Raw genomic sequence first — 21,451 nt, forward strand, 5'->3', positions numbered from 1 at the left:
CATGCGTATTACAGCCCCGTTGTCAATATCCATATCTGAGTGATGAATGCCATTGCATATATGTATAAGGGGGGTGTATAGGATATTAAATACACCAGCAAAAATGCTCACACATCAGTGACTCTGAAATAGAGTCATTTATTGGATTGTGATAGCCCTAGGCTCAATTGCTGCAGCCTCTCACGCTGAGATTCTGCTACAGAATACCTATGTCCCACAAATAAAGTCATCACGTTCCACTGATTGAAAATCCATCTGTCCAGTTCTGTAACAGGAGCAGATGCTGTAAAAGTCAAGTTCCATCTAATAATTAGTGTGTTAGCCCAACGCCCCCCCCCCCCCCCCCCCCAGACATCCCAGCTATGTATCCTTGAACAATTAACCAGCCACATGTAAATACCATTTAACCCCAGTGGCTCTCTGGCTAATGTTAATTACTCCTTACTGTAGCATGCTAATTAAGTGGCGAAATGAACAGCTAACCAATTTGCAGTATCACCCATCCAGTCATTTATGGATTTGACAAGACACTTAAAGAAGTTACTTGCAGGTTTCATTGTACTTTTATTTATCAATGTCTTCAATAAGTTTATATATGTGATACAATTGTGAACTCACCAGTATTTTTAACACAAAAGTCCATATCAAAAATTATTTCCTTATTCAATGTCTTTCTTTTCAATAAAAGTCGTTTTTTTTTCCATAAAAAATGTTCAATGATGACATTTGTTGTACAACTGGAACAAGGCATGTTGCATCCACCGACGTGTTTTGGGAGGATGGGTGCTTTTCAAGATTTTGCTTTGGGGCACACAAAGTGCTGGCTGTGTGGCTGTCTAATATTTGTGGACAGTAGCAATAAGATAAATCACCTATGAGCTCTGTGGTCTGTAAACAAAATGTGCTTTCAGTGACTTTGCTTATTGCCGAGTCGCAACAGGCAGGGGCAGGGAAGGAGGCAGGAAGGAGGCAGCACTGAGGTGATGCTGCTGACTCCTCCATAGAAGTGAATGGGACCCAGGTCATTTGACCCAGGTTACCCGTTCACACTGCCCAGCAACCTGACTCCAATCTGGGAATAACACTTTTTTTATCCTGGGTTGCTGACCCGAAATATTCGACATTAACCTTTCACACCGCACACCGACTGGGGTCAACCCAGCAATGACAGGGGATTGAACCAGGTTATTTGTGCAGTGTGAAAGAGATATTATTCAGACAGTACTTCATATGACATTACTCATTTCGTACACTGGTAACAATGGTGCCAGACTCTGACCCATGACAAAAGCCATTTCAAACCTCTACATCTGGGATTAAAAAGCTGGGAGTCATCGTTCTAGGCCTTTGGGTCACTAGATATACCACTAATAATTAAAACTTGGAAAGGGTGTGGCAAATCCCAGTCATCAAGGCCACTAAGAAACTGTGTAATGGTGATATATGGGTTATAGGCAGTGGCAAACGCAGGATTCTTAGAAGGGGGTTTCCAGAGGGGCGGAGCAAAGCACGGAGATGGACACTTAGGTGACCCAGTATATGTTGGTTCAGTTAAAGTATTATAGATAGACCAAATGTATATAAATAATAATAATTAAAATATATATATATATATCTATATATCTATATCTATATATATATATATCTAGAGGGAGGTAGAAAGAAGGCGCTTCATGGTGCAGTATATGGTTATATATACATACATACAGGGGCATCAACAGCAGTGTAGACCCCTGGGCATAGCAATGTATTGGGGCACTTACCGATCCTCCAGCGGTAGGGGTGGGGGAAGCTTTGCCCCGGGTGGTAGGGGGTATTATATCAACTGCTCAGCATGTAGGGCCTGGATCAGTAATTTCCACTAATTACTCCTTTACTGCACAGATGGTGGGAGATGGGGTGGGAGAAGGGGGCATTGGGCTGAATGAAGGGGTCCTGATACATAACTTCCAGGGTGGTAGAGGATGTTTAATATACAGAGGAGGGGTGTATAGTGGAGTGGGCTTATTATTCATAATTTTCTGGTGGGAGGACAGCTTGCTTGACTGCAGATATCTCCAGTTCCCAGAAATAGATTTCTTAGATTTTAATGGAATTAAAAACTAGAGAATCCCACCTACCAAATTGTATTGGGGACTAGGTTATGAGAGTTCAGGAGGCAGAGCAATCTGCCCATGAGAATATAATACTACATACCAGGTGTGTGGAGCTGGAGCAGTAACCAGCTGCTTGAAGGCTGATATCTCTGATTTTGGGAACAGTAGAGACAAGCTTCTAGTGTCCATCAAAGGGGGAGAGTCCCAGCTTTTGGAATATACCCTCAAAAAAAACTCTAAGTCAGACAGAACCTGAAATATCTGACTGGGAAGAGCAATTAATAGGCTTGGATGGGGACCACTGCTTTGAAGTCAGATATCTCCGGTTCCCAAGGGCCGATTTTTAAAATTCTTATACCCATGGAAAGAGGGGACCCTGAGCTTTCAGCCTAGGGTCCTTAGACTCCTAGGGGGGTTTCTGGGTACTCAGAAACCCCCCCCCCTGCGTGCGCTACTGATAGGGCTCAGGCTGTTAATATACATATGTGAAATGCAGCACATAGTTACAGTATAAGGGTTGGGGGCGCAGGCTGTAAATATATGCAATCAGGCAACACAGCCTGGTAAGTGTGGTAAGAAATAAGTGATGGGAGCATAGAATGGTTGTAAGTGGGGTGACATACCTCCCAGCATCGACAGTGTCCCATTCAGGACCACGGAAGGTGGTGTGGCCTTGGTAGCCCCTATCATTTGAAGACATTTACTCAGGTCTTTATCTATAGATCTAGACCAGTGGTTCTTAACCTCAGTCCTCAGGGACTCCCAACAGTGCATGTTTTGCAGGTCTCCACACAGAATCACATGTGAAATAATTAGCTCCACCTGTGATCTATTAAAATGTGCCAGTGAGCAATGAGTGCACCTGCCGGGTGACCTGGAAAACGTGCAGTTGGGGGTCCTTGAAGACCGAGGTTGAAAACCACTGATCTAGACAATTCTAGTGTTATCATTTTGAAAAAAGTGTTTAACATACACATGGGTAAAATCTCATCAGATGTAGCAGCTCAGCCAGCAGTTACTGTACCTTGTGTATGCAAGTTCTAATTGTTCTTACAATCTAAATGCTCCCTGCACGGCGGTACAGTATAAAGTGTCTGATGCCGATATCATGAAAAAGCCAAATATATATAGACTCACCAGGGACTGTGAAAGATTTATTGGCTATCATGTATCTCTTGTTTATAAGGCAAATTATTATAAAGTATTCCCAGCCTCGGGGCCAGCTCGCTAGAATATTGATCTGGAAATATTGATAGTGTGAATACTGCAGGGCACAGACAATATTCAACCCTTCATTATGCAAACTCCTGGGAATCCGTCTCACTCACATCAGCCGCGTAGCACTAGTTATTCCACAGACATGTGAGAAACCTCGCCTGCAGCATCCAATCACTAAGTCAGCAATAGGATGTGGATTCATATGAAGCTTATTGCCTTTAAATTAAAAAAAAAAGGTATGTGTATGCTAATATATATATATATATATATATATATATATATATATATATATATATATATATATATATATATATATATAGAGCCAAACAATAAACAAACCGGCGCTCGCAGGACTTTCAGAAAAGTGTATTTAAGGCATTAAGCAATGCAGACCAAACCGACATTTCGGGGCAATTGCACCCCTTTTTCAAGGTGAAGTGTGACTTGAAAAAGGGGTGTAATTGCCCCAAAACGTTGGTTTGTTCTGCATTGTTTGATGCCTTAATACACTTTTTGGAAACTCCTGCGAGTTCCGCTGTTTGTTTATTGTTTGGCTACCTAATCCATCCGGAAGGCACCGGGGCACGTTTCATCCAGGCAGAGTGCCAGGCCGCACAACTCTCTCTCTCTCTCTCTCTCTCTCTCTCTCTCTCTCTCTCTCTCTCTCTCTCTCTCTCTCTCTCTCTATATATATATATATATATATATATATACACTCACAAGTAAGCATTCTTCTGTCATCTACTAGCAGTTTGTCTACACTGAATAGCTGCTCCGTCCCTTTAACTTATCCAAGCAAACATGGCATTCTGTTACGTGCAAACCACTTGTCACTGGGAGATCCAGTGCCTGTCACTGACACATCGCCAGAAGCTAAATAAAAGCAAAGGATGCACTTAAAAGCTTTCCTTAGAGTGACAGTTTGGGATAACTGTCTGTGAAAAAACTGCCCTGCTTTAATCATTGTCCCTGCGGCTGCCTCCTTCTCTTTGGAGGCTGATTTATGAGCTCCTGACCATGGTGGCATGTTCCTTGTTCCAGCACAAATGATGAAAGGCTGTGGACATGGATGGATGTGTTCCCATAACTTCCAAGACACTTCTTTTATCTGATAGTTAAAAAAAGTCAGAACTTTACTATATATTTTTTTTATGCCCTATTAAAGGGGAACTAAACATATGGGTGATACTGACTTCAAGGCAGATGTGTGCAGCTGTGTTATCATTAGGTACAAAAAATTAAGCAATTGAAGACATGACGGGTCTTGTAGTTCTACATTTAGATCTATACAATGCTGAATCATACAGTTATACATATGCATATATAGGATTGATAGATAGACTGATATGAAAACATGCATATCTATAAAAAAAAATATATATATATATATATATATATATATATATAGACTTAGGGATCCATAGGTCGAGCTTTGGTGACCAACCAACCATATGATCATGCCCAGATGAGGGCAGAAGATACCCAAGTACTGGAAATGGCAGGAGGAACTAGCAGAACCAGGGCCGCTGAGATGGGAGCGGGTACTAATTACCCAGGACCGGGCTCAGATAGAGCAATGGTGTAACCAATACCAGTGAGGCCAGTGAGAGGGTGTAACAGGCCATGTGGGAAACAGACCAGGAACTGTACTGATGCCAAAGAGAAGAGGGGTCACTAGGGAAACATTAGGAGTGCGGTCCCAGTGGCCAGGCAAAAGCCACTGCAGTTGGCAGGTGACCCGCTGGCAGAGGAAGAGAGAAATGACTATTTTATAATGACTAACAGCTAAACCTCAAGATCAAACCAATAACAACGTCACAAGAAAAAGCTGTAATATTATGACTAATAAAGCCAACCCCAAGTTTTTCCCCTCAGGCCAGTAAGGCCTTACTGTACGTCATTTATTTAGAAGTTCAGAAAAAAAGACGTCAGCCGAGAGATTACCCAAACATGCGCCAGATATCCGATAGAGGTTTCTCAAAACTGCTGCAGGGATAATGATTGCAAGATGCTTAATCAATTTTTAACCAGCAAAAAATTGCAAATAAGGTTAGAAGCAGACCATTATAAATAAGTAAAAACAGAACATTCAGCATCAAATTCTAGGTAGCAAAAAAATATCCTTTATAAAACCTATATTCAATCAATTATACTGTATAACTAGATATATTTCTAGAATAAATTGCAAGGTATGTATAAGTCAATGTTAAAATAATTATTTTACAGGAAAACTGTTATAACTAAACATATGTAATACAGTATGTAAAATGAGATAGGAAAAAACATACATAATTGATTATGTCTTGGTTAGGTATGATACTTCTCAGCTAAAGGAGATGATCACTGAAAAAGATTTGATAAATTATTTATTTTCAAAAGACATCTACATTTTCTAACCATACAGTCTTCAAAGATAGTGGATAGAGTAATGACTCCCATTATGTAGTATCCAAACATCAACTAGGGCAGCCCATAGGAAAAAAAAACTGCAGGTGCACTAAACAAACATCACTATTCAAAAATGGAATAAATATTACAATTAAATATCAAATAAAAGGCTGTTGGCATACATTTTGACAAAGTTAGGGGCTTACCCACCAACATCAAAGTCTGTATAAATCTAGGGGTTCCCGTCTGTGGCACGAGGGACACCTCTAAACTAGCTCAGCCAAACCCTCACCCCAGAGCATCACACAAATGAAAGATAGCGGTGAGGTGTTACAGAGTACTAGGTGAGTGAAACCAGCTACAAAAATAAATGTTAAGTGGTGATGCTCTGAAGGGGCCCCCAAGCCCCAATGCTCACCCCACAGGTGACACTGTACAAATATATAAAGATCTTACTTGTAATTATATCTTATTCAATTGTTTTTTTTTTTTGTCTATGTTCATTTTTTCAATATGTATTTAAATTTTGAATAGTAATGTTTGCACCGTTCACCTGCATTTTAATTAGTGGCTGTACTTGTGGGTGGTTATGCCCAGGTGCACAAATATAATTTGGGGCCCCCTCCTCCATTCCAACCCAAGTTCACAATATGCAACACGGCAGTGAGTGACAGGGAGTAGCCGAATGTGGCAGGGGGAGAGGGCTGGACCGCACACTCTAGCTACAGAGTAGAAGGTGTACCATATACCACTTAATTTTTTATATAAAATATATGAGGTTCTTGGCATAGTATTGGTCACCACTCATCAAGGTGACCTCGTTGGACAGGTCCCTAAAATTAGATGGATTAATAGCCCTCTTTTTTAGGGGTTATTTAAAAATTATTATATGCGGGTGGCACAGGTTTGCACCCCTAAACCACACACACAAGGCACACACAAGGCAAAACCTGAAAAAAATTAGACAAATGAATAAACCTCTTCTCTAAGGGTTATTTAAAAATTAGTATATGCGGGTGGCACAGGTGTGCACCCCTAAACCACACACACAAGGCAAGACCTGAAAAAATTAGACAAATTAAAATAAATCTTTATTTTTTTACAGTGTACACTGTGCTGTCACTGGACTTATACAGCTGTGGTTAACGGCAGTACCAATGGACTTAAACTTCAGTGGCACTGGACTTAATCAGCAATATCAGTGTACTTTAAAGTCAGTGCGGACTTATGCAGCAGTACCAATGGACTTTAACTTCAGTGTCACTGCACTGAACTATAGAGCACTTTCACTGGACTGGACTGAACTGGACTATATACAGTATCACTGACTGGACTGAACTAAACACTACAGCACTAACTGGACTGTCACTAATATATATAGTATACAGCGGTAAGCACTTCAGTACCACTGGCACTGGACACAGCACTTTCAGCCTTAAATGGACTGCAGTGGTGGATGTATGTATATAATATAAATAAATAATATACAATGCACTATATATAAATTCTATATATATATATATATATATATATATATATATATATATTATATATATACTATATAATTATTGCAGCTGCAGCAGAGGGATGCAGTGAAGGGAGGCAGGTGCTCCAAACCTGGGTGGGAATACCCGAACAGGCTCGAAGAGAGGGGTGTTCAGATTGCCCCAATCCGAACCTGCTCATCCCTATTTAATTTTAACTTCGGACCCACCGGTGAGACATTACTAGATACCTCAGCAGGTGACATCAATATATGCATGCATCGTCATTAGATCATACAGTACTTGCCTACTCTTGCAGGTAGCTGCCCTTGAAAGTAGGTGGTTCGGGGATACCAATGATGTGATTCTGACTAAATTACATCCTTTTAGCGCTGCCTCCAACTTTTCAATGCTGGTAATCTGGGTGATGAATAGTGGGGGCGGGGCCACAATGACACAATACCCCAACTTGATGAGGCCACACACCTGCTGGTCCGACCAGGCTGCCCCCTCCCGCATGGGACAGCTATAAAGTAGGTAAGCATGTATTAGATGCAACAACAACAAGGAAGCAAACAATGGAAAGGGAAGTATTTACTGTACTCACGATACTACAGTATTTATTATTGTGTTATGCAACAATGTATAATAATGGTTACCACAACACACTGCTGTGCCCACCAGCAATAAATCATTATTATTATTATTATTAAAATTTTATTTATAGGGTGCCACAAGTGTTTCACAGCGCCGTACAAATGAACAGTACAGGGAGACAAAACAGCATTACATTGAATAAATATCACAAATAGAATACATGTAAAGAGCGCCACAGTTCAATACACATTACAGCTTGAATATAAGTAGTGAGGACTAGATCAATGTACTACTAGAGGCTTGTTGCCAATGATGGAGATGAGTATGTGGACAAAGATGGTCACTGAATGTTTGAGTATAGGAGAGCTGTGAGTGAAATGTGAAGAGAAGTGGGCTTTGACAACAGGAGGGAAGAGGGCCCTGCTCAGAGGAGCTTACAATCTAGTAGGAAGGGGAGACAGACAGATTACATGAAGTGCCAGCAAGTGGGAGGTGGCTTGATAGCAGGATGTAAGCAAGCACGGGGTCGGAGAAGCAGCCTCAGGACTAGTTTATGCAGTGGAAGGGTATGCTTTGATGAATAGGTGAGTTTTCAGTGCCCGTTTGAAGCTTTGCAAGGTCCGGGAAAGTCTAATGGAGCGAGGGAGTGTGTTCCACTGAAGGGGTGCGGCATGGGCAAAGTACTGAACTCTAGCATGGGAAGCAGTGATCAGGGTGGAGGAGAGCTGACAGTCGTCCGCCGACCGTAGAGGGCGGGAGGGTGTATGAATGGAGATGAGGTTAGAGATATATGGAGCAATGGAGTTAGAGATGGCCCTGTATGTGAGTGTGAGGTGTTTGAAGAGGATTCTGTAGGGGAATGGGAGCCAGTGCAGATTTTGTTGAAGGGGAGTGGCAGAAGTAGAGCATTAGCAGAGGAAGATAAGCCTGGCTGCAGAGTTGAGGACAGATTGGAGAGGAGCCAGTTGGGATCGAGCAAGGCCAGTGAGGAGAACATTGCAGTAGTTGAGCCGTGAGATGACCAATGAGTGGATGATAAGCTTAGTTGCACTCTGTGAGAGAAAAGGCCTGATGCGAGCAATATTGCGTAACTGGAACCGACAAGAGTGGGACAGAGCTTGGATGTGGGGTGCAAAGAGAGGGAGGAGTCAAGAGTGACACCCAGGCAGCAGAGTTAGGGAACGGGGGAGATGATGGAGTTGTTAACAGTGATAGAGGTATTAGTAGGGGGTGTGGCTCTGGGTGGGGGAAAGATAATGAATTCAGTTTTGTCCATATTGAGCTTCAGAGTGCACTCAGACATCCAGGAGGAGATAGCGGAGAGGCAGTTGCAAACCTGAGAGAGAACAGTGGGGGACAGATCAGGAGAAGAGAGGTAGATTTGTGTGTCATCAGCATAGAGCTGGTACTGGAGGCCAAAGGAGTTAATGAGTGCACCCAGAGAAGAGGTGTACAGGGAGAACAGAAGGGGGCCAAGAACAGAGCCCTGAGGGACACCGACGGGAAGGATGGAAGGTGGTGAGGTGTTGCCAGAGGCAGAGACTGAGAAGGAACGGTTGGTTAGGTAAGAGGAAAACCAGTTGAAGACCGTGCCAGAGAGGCAAATGTTTTGGAGTGTGTGGAGGAGGAGAGGGTGATCCACAGTGTCAAAGGCAGCAGAGAGGTCCAAGAGGATAAGTAGAGAGAAGTGGCCCCTGGATTTGGCTGAGAGCAGGTCATTGGTGAATTTCACCAGGGCAGTCTCAATGGAGTATAGTGAGTGAAAGCCAGATTGAAGGGGATCAAGGATGGAGTGGTCAGAGAGGTAGTTGGTGAGACGCCTGTAAACCAGTCGTTCAAGTAGTTTAGAGGCAAATGGGAGAAGAGAAATAGGACAGTAGCTTGTGGGTGATAAAGGGTCCAGGTTGGGTTTTTTAAGAATAAGTGAGACCAGAGCATGTTTGAAGGGTGAGGGGAAGATACCAGTGGAAAGGGATAGGTTAAAGAGGTGAGCAAGGTGGGAGCAGCCAGTGGGGGAGAGGGAACAGAGGAGAAGGAGGGGAGGGGGTCCAAGGGACAGGTAGAGGGGGAGAGGATGAGATGAGGGAGTGGACTTCGTCATCTGTAGTGGGGCTGAAGGTGGGCAGAGTTGGGAAGTTGGAGGGGGAGGAATATTGGGGTGGGTGGGCAGCTGAGAGGGGATGGGAGGAGATATCATGTCGGATTGTCTCAATTTTAGAGAGGAAGAAGGCGGCAAAGTCAGTGGCAGTGAGGGACGATGGGAGGAGGGGTGGAGGAGGGTGAAGGAGAGTGTTCAAAGCTTCAAAGAGACGGCGGGGATTGGAGGACTGAGAACAGATGAGCGATTTGAAGAAAGATTGTTTGGCAAGGGAAAGAGCAGCGCTGTAGGAGGAAAGAATAAACTTAAAATGGAGGAAGTCTGCCGGAGAGTGAGATTTCCTCCAGAGGCATTCAGCAGAGCGAGCACATTTTTGTAAAAATCGTGTTCGTTTGTTGTGCCAGGGTTGGGCTTTAGCGCGTCGGAGGGGGACAGTAAAGAGGGGGGCCACAGAGTCGAGAGCAGAGGTAAGAGAAGAGTATTAGAAAAAGGCAGCCTGTTGAGCCTGGTCGAGCCTTTAAGCCTGCTGGAGAAAAGCTACCTTTAAAATGAGTGAGGTTAAGAGTAGATCTAATATATTAGCAAGAAGGTATGTCAGCAGCTTTGTCTGCATATTCAGAAGCCATTGCTCACACTGTCTGGTGGGGTCACCCCTATTAGTAGAGATTCTGTGCATGTCATGGGCTGGTCCAAGCTGTCAGTGGAGCATAGATTTTGTGTGTAATTAATGAGTGGCGCAGGATGTCATTGTGAGAATGTCACAGCACTGGTACCTGTCTTGCATGGAGATGTACAGATTACAGCTATAATGCATCTGACTGTTTATCCACCTGGGTCTGGGTATTTGCATAACATTATGAGTATGTACAAGCACAGGTTATCCATCTCCAAGGAGCATCAACAACTCTGATTGTTTTTTAGCCAATTTCCATGTTCATTAATGATTGATCTTCCATAAAATCTGACCCTTGTTACTACAGTGGGTACAAATGCCCTGCTTCTTACATTGATTGGTCTTAAAGTAGTTTAGGTTAAATAAGGGGGGTAAACCCATTTTTATCATCAGTTTATCCAGTTTGTGCATTAATGAAATAAGCAGCATATCATTTAGTATTGCTTGTGTGAGCAAGATCCTGTAAGATTGACATTATTCTAGAACTTGAATGTGCAGAATAATCACCGTGCTCCTTAATGTGGGTGAAAATCTAGCAATCATTCATCATTGTGTAACATAATAGGGGCTTATTACCCAAACAAAAACTACTCTGTGGATAGCAGAAAACCTTATGTTCCGCTAGATCCTGCAGCACGTGTGCCCTCCCCCCCCCCCCCCCCCCCCGTCCCTGTGCAATGCACTTCAGATTTCAGTTCCATGTCATTTAGCTTATTTTCATTTGTTTAAATGGTAGTGAGAACAACTTACATCAGCAGAAGCTCTGAGTGAGCGCAGCCCAGGGATATACGGGGGTGGAAACAGGAGAATTATCAGGTGCAGACTTCTTTAAAAAATGTGCCTTTTTAGCTATACTTATTGGGTGAGCAGCTACCCAGAATGCAGCTGCCAGTATAGCACTGGAATTGTAATGAGCTGATGCTGCTAGGGATAACCCCTAATATTCCATCCTCTTTATGAATAAACCACTTCTATAAGCATGTGTAGTAGATTAGTGCTCCCCACCCGTGCGCACAGCAGCCTGTCTAGTTATGTAAAAGAGGGTTTTCCTATCCCCTCAAACAAATGGATGCATACAAAAGATATACATAATTTATAGACGGGCGCTGACAGGTTCTGCTTCAAATATATTTCTCCGCCGTGGATGTGTTCAATATACCATGCGGAGGGAAAACATATGGATAGTGAAGTACAGTTTAGGTACAACAAAAATTTAAATTCGACACACTGCTCCCTCTGGTAGGTTACAATTCACTCCTCCAGAGTTCAGCAGATACACATTTAAAATTCACAAGGCAAAAAAGTGATAAAATAATTTCTTATAAGCAGTCCTCTGGGTGAACCAAAAGTTATGGGGCAATTACCGGAATAGGTGGAACTGAATCGCCAGTTCATATAGCGCGTGTGAAAATGTCCCGGGGCAAAGTCACAGATATCAGCTCCCTCGAGTTCCGGTGCCTCACTCTCTGGTCACTCCTGCGGGTCCTCTAGACTGACGCGTTTCGACTCCTTGCTGGAGTCTTTTTCAAAGTCTCAAGTCGGTATACTCCATTAGGTCCTATGTGGCTTCTTATATGCTGGCTCTGGATGAGCTCAGCCAATCTCCGTACGCTGTCCTCAAGTCACTTCCGGGTTCCGGCCCGGAGGTGACGTACGTTGCTTACCCGATGTCTCCATGGTTACTGGATGGTAGTTGTGCGGCTTCCGGACTCCGGTCCGGAAGTGACATCTCGCGTGAGTAATCTTTGTCTTGGTTACTGACGCTAAGAGGATGAGTGAGCCAAGCTTCCGGGTTACACACCGGAAGTGACGTATCGGCGTCTCCGTGGTAACCTTGATAGTTTATGTCTGCTTAATGCCTACCGATACGTAATGTCCGTTTCTTAGCTCTGTTAGTGGTGTTACCATGGCTGCAATCAAGGGAAGTAAATGTCAGCCCATATAATAAGATATACATTCTCGTATATATGAAAAATTCATATATGGTTGATTACAGGAATTGAATTTGCAAAGTGATAATAATGATACAGGGATAACGATAAATTTACATAAAGTGACAGTGCTTTAAATATCAATCTGATAGTAGCAAATGTTCCATACTATAAACCCTCTTATATATTGCCACATTTCTTTTCAACCCCCAAAGTGCCAGTGCATACGGGGTGTGTTAGAGTTTATAAAGTGACAGTGCTATACTATATAGATGATATAAAAACATGAATTTAAAAAGATAAAGGGAATTATAAAAACCATTTTATTTCGTAATCGGCATTGAGGCCTTTTGGTATCATGGTTCCCAATTCGTATATCAATTTCATCTCTGCTTTTGCTAATTGGGTACCCAGGTCTCTTTGCCTCCAGTGTCCCTTTACCCATTTCAGCCCACAGAACCTTTTGATGCATGATACATCTCTGTGGTGACATTTATCGAAGTGGTTTGCTAGGGCATGGGTCTCCAGGCCCTTTTTGATATTTCGAATGTGTTCACTGAGACGAACTTTAAAGGGTCTGGCCGTTCGTCCAATGTACCACATATCACACGTGCACTGTATTCCATACACCACATTTTTCGTGTTGCAGGTTATAAAGTCTGCAATTTTAAACAGATATGTGTTTATGTCTACTTCATTTAATCTTTGGCCTGATCCTTGGACATGTCTGCAGCCTATGCATGTCCCGCATCTAAAAAAGCCCTTCGACTTGACTGTAGTAATAGCTTTTTTGGGGGGCAAAGCACTATGAACTAATTTAGAGCTAAGATTGGGGGCTCTCCTGTATATACATTTAGGCTTAGATGGTAACAGTGGTCCAATGATGGGATCCTTCTGGATTATGCCCCAGTGTTTTTGTAAAGTTTTTTCAATCTGTTTATATTGGTTATTAAAAGACGTGATAAAAGCAAATTCTACCTTATTATCTTTTCTAGTTTTTTCTTTTGGTTTAAGGAGTGTGTCCTGGGATATCCTAGCGACCTCATTTTTTGTTTTTTCTACTTGTAAGCCGTTGTAATCTGAGGACACAAATTTGTTCTGTAGGTATTCGGCTTGTTGTTCGAATACCCTTTGTTCCGAGCAATTCCTTTTAACTCGTCTGAATTGTCCCCCCGGAATGGCCTTAAGCCAGTCTGGGTGGTGACAACTGGAAGTGGGAATAAAAGTGCCTGAGTCAGTTGGCTTTGTAAAATTCTTCGTGTGTATTGTACTTTCTGAGATATATACTGTCAGATCTAAAAAATTGACCTCCAACTTGCTGCTAGTGAAGGTTAACTCTATATTTAAATTATTTGTATTTAAAAAGATAAAAAATTGTTCTAAAATGGATTCTTCTCCTCTCCAAATAAAAAACACGTCATCAATATATCGACGCCAGGACACCAGGTTCACTCCGAATGGGTTATTGGACCAGATGTTATCAATTTCCCATTGTCCCATAAAAATATTAGCGTAACTCGGAGCGAACCTGGTGCCCATTGCTGTACCTCTTCGTTGTAGATAAAAATCATCATTGTATACAAAATAATTGTTTTATAAAATTAACTTGACTCCCTCTAAAATAAAGTTTGTAATAATAGAGCCAGCTATCCTCAGAGCTACAAAACTTTATTTTAGAGGGAGTCAAGTTAATTTTATACAACAATTATTTTGTATACAATGATGATTTTTATCTACAACGAAGAGGTACAGCAATGGGCACCAGGTTCGCTCCGAGTTACGCTAATATTTTTATGGGACAATGGGAAATTGATAACATCTGGTCCAATAACCCATTCGGAGCGAACCTGGTGTCCTGGCGTCGATATATTGATGACGTGTTTTTTATTTGGAGAGGAGAAGAATCCATTTTAGAACAATTTTTTATCTTTTTAAATACAAATAATTTAAATATAGAGTTAACCTTCACTAGCAGCAAGTTGGAGGTCAATTTTTTTAGATCTGACAGTATATATCTCAGAAAATACAATACAGACGAAGAATTTTACAAAGCCAACTGACTCAGGCACTTTTATTCCCACTTCCAGTTGTCACCACCCAGACTGGCTTAAGGCCATTCCGGGGGGACAATTCAGACGAGTTAAAAGGAATTGCTCGGAACAAGGGGTATTCGAACAACAAGCCGAATACCTACAGAACAAATTTGTGTCCTCAGATTACAACGGCTTACAAGTAGAAAAAACAAAAAATGAGGTCGCTAGGATATCCCAGGACACACTCCTTAAACCAAAAGAAAAAACTAGAAAAGATAATAAGGTAGAATTTGCTTTTATCACGTCTTTTAATAACCAATATAAACAGATTGAAAAAACTTTACAAAAACACTGGGGCATAATCCAGAAGGATCCCATCATTGGACCACTGTTACCATCTAAGCCTAAATGTATATACAGGAGAGCCCCCAATCTTAGCTCTAAATTAGTTCATAGTGCTTTGCCCCCCAAAAAAGCTATTACTACAGTCAAGTCGAAGGGCTTTTTTAGATGCGGGACATGCATAGGCTGCAGACATGTCCAAGGATCAGGCCAAAGATTAAATGAAGTAGACATAAACACATATCTGTTTAAAATTGCAGACTTTATAACCTGCAACACGAAAAATGTGGTGTATGGAATACAGTGCACGTGTGATATGTGGTACATTGGACGAACGGCCAGACCCTTTAAAGTTCGTCTCAGTGAACACATTCGAAATATCAAAAAGGGCCTGGAGACCCATGCCCTAGCAAACCACTTCGATAAATGTCACCACAGAGATGTATCACGCATCAAAAGGTTCTGTGGGCTGAAATGGGTAAAGGGACACTGGAGGCAAAGAGACCTGGGTACCCAATTAGCAAAAGCAGAGATGAAATTGATATACGAATTGGGAACCATGATACCAAAAGGCCTCAATGCCGATTACGAAATAAAATGGTTTTTATAATTCCCTTTATCTTTTTAAATTCATGTTTTTATATCATCTATATAGTATAGCACTGTCACTTTATAAACTCTAACACACCCCGTATGCACTGGCACTTTGGGGGTTGAAAAGAAATGTGGCAATATATAAGAGGGTTTATAGTATGGAACATTTGCTACTATCAGATTGATATTTAAAGCACTGTCACTTTATGTAAATTTATCGTTATCCCTGTATCATTATTATCACTTTGCAAATTCAATTCCTGTAATCAACCATATATGAATTTTTCATATATATACGAGAATGTATATCTAATTATATGGGCTGACATTTACTTCCCTTGATTGCAGCCATGGTAACACCACTAACAGAGCCAAGAAACGGACATTACGTATCGGTAGGCATTAAGCAGACATAAACTATCAAGGTTACCACGGAGACGCCGATACGTCACTTCCGGTGTTTAACCCGGAAGCTTGGCTCACTCATCCTCTTAGCGTCAGTAACCAAGACAAAGATTACTCACGCGAGATGTCACTTCCGGACCGGAGTCCGGAAGCCGCACAACTACCATCCAGTAACCATGGAGACATCGGGTAAGCAACGTACGTCACCTCCGGGCCGGAACCCGGAAGTGACTTGAGGACAGCGTACGGAGATTGGCTGAGCTCATCCAGAGCCAGCATATAAGAAGCCACATAGGACCTAATGGAGTATACCGACTTGAGACTTTGAAAAAGACTCCAGCAAGGAGTCGAAACGCGTCAGTCTAGAGGACCCGCAGGAGTGACCAGAGAGTGAGGCACCGGAACTCGAGGGAGCTGATATCTGTGACTTTGCCCCGGGACATTTTCACACGCGCTATATGAACTGGCGATTCAGTTCCACCTATTCCGGTAATTGCCCCATAACTTTTGGTTCACCCAGAGGACTGCTTATAAGAAATTATTTTATCACTTTTTTACCTTGTGAATTTTAAATGTGTATCTGCTGAACTCTGGAGGAGTGAATTGTAACCTACCAGAGGGAGCAGTGTGTCGAATTAAAATTTTTGTTGTACCTAAACTGTACTTCACTATCCATATGTTTTCCCTCCGCATGGTATATTGAACACATCCACGGCGGAGAAATATATTAGAAGCAGAACCTGTCAGCGCCCGTCTATAAGTTATGTATATCTTTTGTATGCATCCACTTCTATAAGCACTTTCTATCTTCAAAATAAAGAATTATATTAGATTTGTTAATTTTACAGGTGAATTGGGTGGGGTATGGGTACAAACCGGTCCCGGACAAGACCCCGGGCCGCCGGACCGGACACCAAACTCTGCATTCCAGAGCTTGTAGTGTCCAGTCCAGGGGGTGTCCTGTCCGGGGGTGTCCTGTTCGGGGTGGCTGCCTGTCACACCTGTCACCAGGGGAGAATAAAGCATTCCTGTAAGGTCCGGGCATGTAGTGCGGAACAGTCCAGACCACATGGGGAGGCTGCAGTCTCCCCTTCCCCATGTCCCTGGTGAAAGCTATCACAGGCCTCCCCCTGGACAAGACACCCCCGAATGGGACACCCCCCCTCTAAGAAAAACCGGACCCGGACAAGACCCTGGAACGCCAGACCGGACATCAAACTCTGCACTCCAGAGCTTGTAGTGTGCAGTCCAGCTTTCCAGGGTCTTGTCCAGGTCCGGTTTTACTTAGTCCCTATTGGGTGCATGTTTCAGTGTAACTAAGTGGAGTGTACAGTAAGCAGAACATCTGTATATACTGATCTGAGGGCTCCAATAGGAGAGTGCCTTCAGACAATTTGGTCATGCTGCATTCTGAGAAAATTGTTCAGAAAATTGTGCAGGCATGATGATCAATGATCATGCCTCTGCTATTCAGACGTGCACCAGTGTAATCTGCATCTAAGTCTCAAACACTGAAAAATCACCTATATTTTGCTGTGACCTAGAATTTCTATTACCGTTCATCATTGTTGCTAATAGCGGCTGCACAATTTGCAGAACAATTTGCTGATAACAGGATGTGACCAAATTCTCTAAACATACCTCCCAACTTTTCATATGAAGAAGTAGGGACACTCGCGCGAGCGCCCGAAAAGGGGGCGTGGCGTATGCAAATGAGGGCGCGGCTTATGCTAATTAGCCGCGACCTCATTTTCATACGAGAATAGACGCTGTGCGCATGCGCACAGCGTCTATTCTACTACATTGGGGGGTCTCCCAACTGCCACCCCCCCCGCAGCGGGACAATGCCTGCCGCGGGTGGGACGTCGGGACAGGACCCGAAAATCGGGACTGTCCCGACGGAATCGTGACAGTTGGGAGGTATGTCTAAATGCTGTCATCTGCATGCGCCTTCAGTGCAAAACCAAACAAATAATGAGGGGGTTACACAATGTTTACATGAAGTTGCCTTTACCATCCATTAATGTAATTAATGAGAAAAAGACTTTAAGACTGTTTTAAAGGATAGTATTATCAGTGGCGTTACAATAGCCACGCAGACCCTGCGGTCGCGGGGAGGCGCTGAGTAGGTGTGGGCGCCGGGGGTCTGCCGGGCTATCCATGCTCTGTACTGCCCTGCTGCCTTACCCCGCTGGTGCTGGTGCTGCTTGCCGTTGCCTCTGCCCGGTGTGTGGCCGGGATCCGCAGAGCTACTAGTCTGCGGTCCCGGCTCTCCTCCCAGCTGACTCATAGACATTGCTCTATATTGTAGTGTTCAATAATTCATTCATTAATAAAAAGCACCTACCATTGGTATTATACTGCACTGTCTGTGTATTTAACTCTTATTGCAAGGGCAACATCTTGAACTCTTATTGCCTCTTAATCTCTTGATTCCTCTGTCTATCATCTCACTGGACTCAGTGCAGAGACATATGGAGGAACCACCAGAAGACATGACCTTGGAACACATCAGTGGATTTTTAGGAGTGCATCTCCTAGTAGTGTTTTGCACTGATTGATGTGAGTTTGGTGCAGGGGAGGCAGGCTAGAGATGGACTCCCTAAGCCTCCAGGTCCCATAGCAATAACACCCCCTGCAACCACTTTACTTACGTTCCTCTTTGTATATATGCTTTATGATCATACAGCCTGAAATAAGAGGCTACACAGATCTAATACTGCACAAAATGTACAGTAGCACAAAATGGTTTTGAAAGTGGAAGAGGGCAGGCCAATAAGTGCAAAGCCTACACAGTAGTATCTGTTACAAAGAGCAACTAAGTTACATAGCATTTTGTGACTGGGGGCTAGGCATTGTTGGATCCATGAAATAAAGCTCAAATGTAGTATGTTGTTAATTAGTTGTTTTTTACCTTATAGATTTAATAGAAACAACGTATTTAAAAGTTGCAATGACCTTCCAGAACAGAACACCCACCATAAAATTGTTGATACATTTTCTCTGACAAGTCTACTTTTTAAATTTCCGCTAAGGTGGAAACACAGTTCACGATTCCTCGGGCTGCACACTGCATCTTAACACTCTCTCCACACATTTCACAGAGGACGCAAGCAGGCATGTCACTGCGTCATGACAGACTTATCCAAACAATTCACCGTGGATGCGAGCAGGCATGTCACTGTGTCATGACAGACATATCCACGCATTTCACCGGTGATGTGAGCAGGCGAGTCACTACATCATGACAGACTTATCCACACATTTCACCGTGGATGTGAGCAGGCATGTCACTGTGTCATGACAGACATATCCACGCATTTCACCGGTGATGTGAGCAGGCGAGTCACTACATCATGACAGACTTATCCACACATTTCACCGTGGATGTGAGCAGGCATGTCACTGTGTCATGACTCATGACAGACTTATCCACGCATTTCACCGGTGATGTGAGCAGGCGTGTCACTGCATCATGACACACTTATCCACGCATTTCACTGGGGCTACGAGCTGATTGCAACTCTCTGAACATTTCTAATCTCTCAAATATCTGGATGCAGGCCACTTCAGTGCCATGGCCATTTCCCGACTGTCCAAAGCTGCAAACTTTCCAGTGGGGGAGGACAGCCGGACTGTGATGTCTAGGCCCCTGTCCTGCCCCTCTTTCCTCCGAGGATCTCTGAGGGATCTTCTTGAAAGCTGACAAGTATTTGCTGTCCTCTTCTCCGAGGACATTTAATTGAGCGTTGCAGATTTTCGGGAAGAGTAGACAACCGTTATTCTGAATCACTGTTCCTTTTTCAGTGTAGTAAGTCTGTAGTAAAAGTTGGTCATAACGTAGTGCCTGATTCAGACCTGAATGGTGAGCTGCACATCTATTCGCAAACACTCACCATGGAATGATTGTAGCTGAGTAGCCTGTGATTTACTCGGCAGCTGCAAAGAAACTGGAAGTTTGTAACAGGAGCTGATATCACAGGTTCTCTTTGACAATTCCTGGGTCCGACTGTGTTTTTCATTGACATTCCCAGGAAACTGCCGAGCGCCACCCGCAAACGCCGGTCAGCCTGTGTACGGCCAGAGATGAAAAGCTGTTACTGGCTTTCTTTGCAGAGAGACGTTGCACATGCACACTATGATCTGTGCACATGAACATTGGTTCCATATTTGCTTGGGCTGCGAATTCATAGCCCAACGATGAGGTCTGAATCAGGCCCATAGAGTCAATGTAAGTATTGTTTCACAAAAGATTATTTGAATGTGCTTTCCAGTCATACAAAATACTTTGTTGTGTTATATTTTTGCACCTGAGCCAACCAGTCACAAGTTCCACCACTGAAATATATAATTCCTTCTATGAAAATGAAACATTATGGGCACTCCAGGAATGTGTGTGAGAGAGCTCATCCTTTCCACCCCAGTTTTTCATTTACTGTAGGTAATTCTGTCCCAATTCAGAGCAAAACTTGATGCAATAAATCTGCAGTTGGTAAGCAACACCATTGTTCTGTCACCTATTAACGGAGATGACATTTGAAAACTCACAAATGGTAATATCTTCCATGACTAACATTGAGCTAGTCTGAATCAGAATCAAGGGAGTGGCTGGGAGGTTCACTGTACATAAATTCACTCACAGACATCCCCGTGTGTGTGTGGGCATTTCTCCTAGAAAAGGAATATTTGTTTATGCCACATGCTCTGGAAGCTCCTGAGTGTGCAGTATACAACACTGCAATGCTTCCCAACCGCTGCCCCGCTGCTGGACAGTCCCCTGACATCGGTACGTCTGAGAGGTGTGGTCTTGGTCTATGGATGCATGTGCTTGTCCACAAAAGCTAACTGCACCTGCACAATATACAATCTGAAATCACAAAAAGGGCATAAGAGGTATTTGTATCACCATTTTTGTCGTGTTCAGCAAAGGTCTCAGTAGAAAATCTGAACCTTAAATCTGTTATCTATGAAAAGGGAAAGGATCTTGGCACGCTTCCATTGGAAGACTACTCATCACAAATTAAGATCAGAAATAGTTTTTTTGCTGTTTAGATGTAAAATCTCAGGATCTGGCATCACTAAGTGACTTGGCAAGAGCTTGAATGGAGCAAGAGGGGGTGGCTCAAAGAAGAGCAAATTGGCCGGGTCTGTCTGATGATAAATAAGTAATTTAGTCAGAGAGCATTCTCCCACTCGTCCTGGCATACCATTCCATCAGGATTTCTCTTTTAAACCAGCTGCATAATAGCACAATCAGGAGCTTCCAGAGCATTGCCTCCGGCAAGTTATACACTCACTGGGGCGTTCGTATTATGATGGGCGATCGCAGGGGACCTCCTAGCGTTTTATGGGTGTGCCCACAAATATGGTGGGGGTGCCGATAGAAGTGCTGGGCATACCCCTGCGAACCTACATGTGCCCATGCCTCTACTGTGCGGCCGCAAGATAATAATAATAATGATAATGGGTCATGCCCACACACTTAGGGCCTTATTCTGGTTAGGTCGGTGAAACGGACGTACGGTCCGTTTCACCGTACGTTTCCCGTACGCTGACGTGAGCGCAAGTCCGCCCACAGAACAGCTGCATACG

This window comes from Crinia signifera, chromosome 6, assembly GCF_055691185.1.
Source record: "Crinia signifera chromosome 6, ASM5569118v1, whole genome shotgun sequence".
Classification (NCBI taxonomy): domain Eukaryota; kingdom Metazoa; phylum Chordata; class Amphibia; order Anura; family Myobatrachidae; genus Crinia; species Crinia signifera.